Genomic DNA, 6,530 nt, shown 5'->3' with positions numbered 1-6,530 from the left:
CCCCTGATTCTGCAGCCACTAAAAAGAGGCAAAAGGCTGGTTTGGCAAATCGCGATCACCAACAGAACAGGACCTTACCCTGAAAACTGGAAGATATCAAGGTGAAAGCAGCCAGCCCGTTCCTCCCCCAGGCCCCAACCACGCAGGAGTTCTTTTTATTTTTTCTTTTTCTTTTTTGAAACTAACCACGCAATTATTTTTTGAGAGAGAGAGAGGGAGAAGAGTGCAGCAAACAAGTAGCTCGGCCATACCATTAAATAGGCCGCACATCACATTAACTAGCATTTCAGTTGCAACACTTACTGTCAAAGAGGAAAAAGAACACTAAGACTATTGCTTCCCGCATCTAAGCTGTTACTCCATCATAGGCGACACTTTAGGAAAAAAAACGACCGGTGGGAAAGAACCGCGCCCACAGCGTTACCATTAAGAAGGGACCGTATTACCCTGATCGAGAAAAACCCACGAACCCTGACTCATGTCCATATAGGCTAGACCGAACTTGGGCCAGCATTCCCGTTACCCGGGCCGGCGCATGCAACCTGAATTATACCGGCTCAAGTACGCGAGTCCATTCCAGAGGGCTCCAACATACTTCAAACGGTATAATCCCTTGGCCTGTCGGGTAGCGTCCCGATAAACCACCGATACAGGATCAATAAGGTTAACTCACACGAAGGTGAATCCAGAGATACAGTCACTATCATATTTTACATCACAGGGAATCACATTACAAGAGTTTCCAAAAGTAGTTCGAAGTTCCAAATTTAGAAAAATTATTACAAACTGTTAAAGTTGTGGTTTTTGGCAACGGAAAACATACACGACGATTTACAACACCTCGTCAAGACGGATGTCATGCTAAGTCCGGGCACGACATCACTCGGTATCATCAGTATTGGCCGGGGACGGATCCCATTCCACGGACCAACCTTCTAGGAGAGCACAGGGCCAAGGCAGGGGAAGAGTAGGGCCTTCAAAGATATTACCTGAAAAATATATAACTAGTAAGGCTGAGTATACTAATACTCAGTAAGGCTTACCCGGGATTGGGTATACTTTAGCCCATAACTAGACTCATGAAGGTATTGTAAAGGTTCTGGGTTTAATTTCAGCGGAAAAATGCAACAAGGAATGTGAATTAGTTTTCACATTTTAGCTTTCAGATTCTATTTTCATTAACCATTCTAGGTAAGCATCTATACTAGACAAACAAGGTAGAAATTATCATCCATCAAGATTATTCCATCAATAGTTACACTTCTTACTCTATGTGGCATAAGGGATAAGCAGTCTCAATCTCCGCGAGAAACGGACGATTCTGAATCGAATTTCAACCTTGCAAGGTAAACCTAACTCACACGCTTGGAACATCCAATGATTGTTCCGTTGCAACCGTTTGCCTTTCATTCCGGATCGTGGAGCAGGCCACCACAAGCGACTTGTAGGACCGTACGCACACCAATTGTGCAGGACATACGTCTGTAGCGCGACTACATGAACCCGTATTCCTATCTGCCTTGCAGAACGTACTCCCACACGTCGGTGCGTGAGAAAAACCAAATTACGAGTTGCGGAAGGTATGTCCACTTGCCGGCCCGATTGGTTACTAGGCTTACCGCTTTACCATATTTCACGGCATGTGGCTAGTACTTTCAAACGCTTAGCCACCACTACCACACACTGCGACCTTATCAACTTTTATCAATACAGACGGGGCAAACTTCCAGGTCATGTTACTGCACATGACCCCGTCCATGATCCTTATAGTGATTGCAGAATAGTAAACATTCAACTCCTATATCGCGCGAGTGACAGAAAATCACCCGACTTCTACCGATCCTATTAGCAGAGCATCTATGCGATAAGGACTCAGGTACAATACATTGGTTCCTAGGATTCATGCATCTAGGGTTCCATGTCAACTCCTAAACTTAATGCAAGATAGGATATATATAAGTATAAAAATGGTAGTAAATTGAAATACTAGGTTATGCACCGGGGCTTGCCTTTACTGGTGGGGCTGGAGTCAGGGATGTTAGTACTATTATCTTTCGAACTTTGGTTCGGGGCTTCAGATAATCCCTTGGTGATGTTCCCTTGGTCTTCAGGAATATCCTCCGCAGACTCTTGGGAGATCTTGTAGGTACCGTTTGCGGAAGTAATCGTATCTACATGCAATGCAACATTACATTTAAGTGTGCACATAAAATTATCTTAATTCACGATAAAGTTGCAATCCAACACTCATTTAACACACTACTCACATAACAACCAAAAAGATCTGAAACTAAACTTAGACAGAGCTTTAGGGGGACAACTAATTAGAATCGGCTGATAGAGGTAGGAATATTAAAGGTATAGTGTTTCAAGGATAGAACAAGGAAGGATCTTGCTGATTAGATCTAGTTATCAGCATGTTTTTCCTAATTGATGGTTGGTGTATCGGCTTGCCTTAGTCGACGAGGGTGCATCAGGTTTAGCCGATTGATGTGCTTTGGTCGTGCCTAACAGAGGCGTGTCGACTGTGCTATCTTACTGATCTAGAGTTGTGTACTTTGGTCTGAGTAGCCGATTGATAGGTGCATCGGGTTCCTAATTGATCGATGAATGCATCGATTACTTTAACAGAGGGGTGATTTCTAAAGCAGCTGTGTCTTAATTGAGATGTGCTTAAGTGTTATTCTAGGTAACTAGGTGTGGTTGTATCGGTTTGATTACGTCAGCACAACAATTGAGCGACGTACAGCCGATGGGGTTATCTAAGTTAGACCTGTTACAAGAACTAGGTGTAACAGAACACTAACATTAGATTAGGCTGATGAGACCATAAGTGCGGAATTAGACTAAAGAGGATGTGACTGATGGGTTTGTGCTGATGGGGATATGTTCTACAGATGTGCAGCCGATGTAGGACAGAACAAAAGGATTGTATCGGCAGTAGCCGATATTAGATAGATAACAACCGCATCAGCTAACCAGCCGATGGTAGAAGCATATCAAAAGAAGTGCATCGGCTGACAGCTGTTACACAGAAACATCATAGACTCAAAGGAAACGGATGCTTAGCAGCTGAGCTGATAGCCGACGCTGAAGTATAGCTGCAGAGATGTATTGGCTAAGCAGCAGATACACACAGACTAACAAGGATCCTTATATGAAAAGGACCTTAAGAAGACTGCAATCAAGACAAGGACAAAGTCTTGATGGCAGGGATATGAGCACTCGTGTGATAGGATTAACTAAATATCACATATCTCCACTTGAGACATACATCCTATGATTTACCTTTCAGCTACAACATATGCATATAACATAAGGTACAAATAAAGCACTCATTCCCTAATATTTAACTTAGACCACAAATCAAAGACTTTCAACTCAAGATCACAACATAAAACTTGTAGATTTTAACCTAAGGATTCAAACAAAACTGATTTTGTACTTTTATGAACTTCTTATGAATTTCTATGGAATGTAGAAGTTCACTGATTTGAAAATAAAGAAGGCTCCGGAAATTTTACAGAGAACATCCTAGAACCTTCTAAATCGAAGCAATTAAGTCCCTGGTCGGGGAAAACAGAGAATAGGAAGATAACGACGATGTTCCGGCAAAGGGGTTGCCGGCATTAGGAAGATTCAGTGGGTCAGGGCAAACCTTGGGGTAGCCTTGGTTGTGGAGGAGAACGGGCGGAAACTGAATTCCTGCGATGAACAGGATTGGCGGTGAGAAGTGCTCGATGGTGACGAGATTCCGTGGGTGACGAAGAAGCTTGCCGGGAAGGGTTGTAGTGGGTGGAGGATGGCCTGAGAGGTATTTCTCACGGTGGCCCGTGGTGGCGGTAGTCGGCTTTGCCACGGCAATGATGTTCCGGTATACAGGGATCAAAGAGGCTCGATGGGGGGGGGGGGGGTCCAGAAGTTTCTTCGAGGTGTTGTGGTCTTGCTTGAACGATCGGCGAGGAGTAGGAGCTGCTGGACGTCGTGGACTTATGGGAGGAGACGATGGAGCCGGATTGGTTCGCTATGCCAACTCCTCCGCGAACCTCAGGGTTTTCCTGCTCACGGGCTAAGCCTCCACTGCTCACGTGTGTGCTGCAGAAACACGGTCGGCACACCAACGTAGCCTCCTGCAAGACCGCCGCGCCTGGTCGCATCTCCTGCGCGCTGTTCCTGTTCTGCTCCCGCACCACTGGCCCTCAGCCTGCTTGCGCGTGGTCTGCTGCCTCACACGTGCACACGCCTGCGGAATCGAGCCGAGCCGGCCACTGGCAAAACACTTCCGCTCGCACCTGCGGACGCGCCAGTTCAATTCCGCTCAGACCTCCGGGTCCTGCAACTCTGACGCCCTTTCCACCTGCTGTGACGCCATCAGGGCCGGCCTACCACCGCCGCCGGTCTTGCGCTACGCGTCGAACCCGTGCCACGTTGCTTCTGCTCTGACCGCCTTGCCGCTGCGCAGCTGCTCCTTCCGAGCTTGCCGCGCCATACTCGCCCTCTCTGCCTCCGCGAGGGCCGTGGTCTGCTTGCACTAGGCCACCTCTATGTCCTCCACGAGCAGCTCGCCGTGCCGCCTGACCTCGTCCGCTGCCTTCTCCTCAACGGCCTCCGACGTCCTCCACGCGCGGCTCTATTGCCCCCTGGGCGGGTCCGCCCCGAACCATCGCGCTGCAGCACCTCCACATCTGCGCGCGCGCCTGCACGCTGCCGCCGGTCCCGAGCTCCGCTCCAGCGCCCGCGCCGCCCGTGCCGCAGCTCCTTCACACGGGGGCCTCATTGTCTCCCTGCTGGTCCACACCGAGCCGCCAGTACTGCGCCGCACCTCCTCCCGCGCTCGCGCGTGTGCGTGCCATCGCCTGCCGCGGCCCGGGCTCGCCCACGGGGGAAGGAAGCACTAGGCGCCGCCGAGCCCGCCGCACTGGAGCCGCCCGCCGCTGTCGCCCGTGCCCGCACCGAGCCGCACGCCAGCGCTGCCAGCATCGCCCGCTCCCGTACGCGCGCGCCCGAGCGCCCCGCCCTGCCGCCGCCGCCAGCCGCGCCGCTGCCTGGAGCCGCGAGCCGCCCGCGCGCCCTGCGCCGCGCTCGCGCCTGCGCCGCCTAGAGCCGCGCCGAGCCACCCTGCGCCGCCCGAGCTGCAGCCGCCCGCCGCTCGGGGCCGCCTGCTCCCGCGCCGGCGCCCGAGCCGCGTGGAGGAGAGAGAGAGGGGCGGCCGGGGTAGAGATAAGGATGGAGGCAAGAGAGAGAGAGAGATGCCGCCGGTGGGGAGAAAAAGAAAGGGCGCCAGGGAAAGGGAGAACAGAGAAGAAGGAGAAATGGAATTCTCCTAAGGACTTATGCGCAAATCTAGAAAATTACATGGACCTCTCTGTAAAGTATAATTTCTCATTAATCTAAAACTCTAATGAAGAAAAGCTCAAAACGAAAGTTGGAGAGTTTTTCAAACTCTACAACATTGCTTTAGGGCCCAAGTTCAAAAACCCAAAGCTTATATCTTTACACATTAAATTTTGAACAAAGGTTGGATTTGAATTACTTTTGTCCTAAAGAGTGTAACTTCATAACATTTAGGACCTAAATGCAAGCATTTATGACACGTCATGATGCCGGGATAGACACGTCATAATGATTGGATAGACATGTCATGATGACTTGCACCTTTTACACTTTAGTCCTGAGTAACTTTGAGAATTACTTTTGTAATTCAACTACTTGCATAAAAGGGCTTGTACTTTTATAAAATTACATAAATACCCTTATTTTCACAACTTTACCCAAATTTTTACACACTTCAACACATACATTTCAAATGAAACTTTTGGGTAAATATATATTTTTTTACAGGGAATAAAGTAAGAAAAACATGTTTGCAAAATCACCCTTCACTTATTTTAGTTACATCCAATTACATTTTACAAAAATAACCCTAGTTTTTCCATAATCACAACCGGAAACGCGGTCTTTGCCGAGTGTCCGCGGCTTTGCCGAGTGCCCAATATCGAGCACTCGGCAAAGAGACTATTTGCCGAGTGCTACACTCGGCAAAGAAAAACACACGGTGAACTCACCCTTTGCCTGTGTGAATATATAATATGCCTGTGTGAATATATAATATGCCCGTGTGAATATATAATATGCTTGTGTGAACATGTGCCTGTGTAAAATGTTGGGGAAAAACAAATTAAAATCTTTTAAAAAAACTCTTTGCCGAGTGTATAACAAAAGCACTCGGCAAAGTGACCTGAACTTTGCCGAGCGCCCACTATTAGGCGCTCGGCAAAGACTACCCTTTGCCGAGTGCCACGTCACAGGCACTCGGCAAAGAGCCAGCCTTTGCCGAACGTCGAGCTGAGGGCGCTCGGCAAAGGCTAGGCCCTTTGCCGAGTGCCACATCACAGGCACTCAGCAAAGGTCCAGTCTTTGCCGAGCGCCAGCCAGAGGGCGCTCGGCAAAGAGCCGTCACGGCCCCAAACGCCGTCACGGCTACTTTTCTTTGCCGAGTGCCTTCCATGACACTCGGCAAGTCTTTACCG

Source organism: Panicum hallii, chromosome 4 (genome assembly GCF_002211085.1).
Source record: "Panicum hallii strain FIL2 chromosome 4, PHallii_v3.1, whole genome shotgun sequence".
NCBI classification, from domain to species: Eukaryota; Viridiplantae; Streptophyta; class Magnoliopsida; order Poales; family Poaceae; genus Panicum; species Panicum hallii.
The sequence above is the reverse complement of the archived record's forward strand: the minus strand, read 5'-3'. Positions refer to the sequence as shown.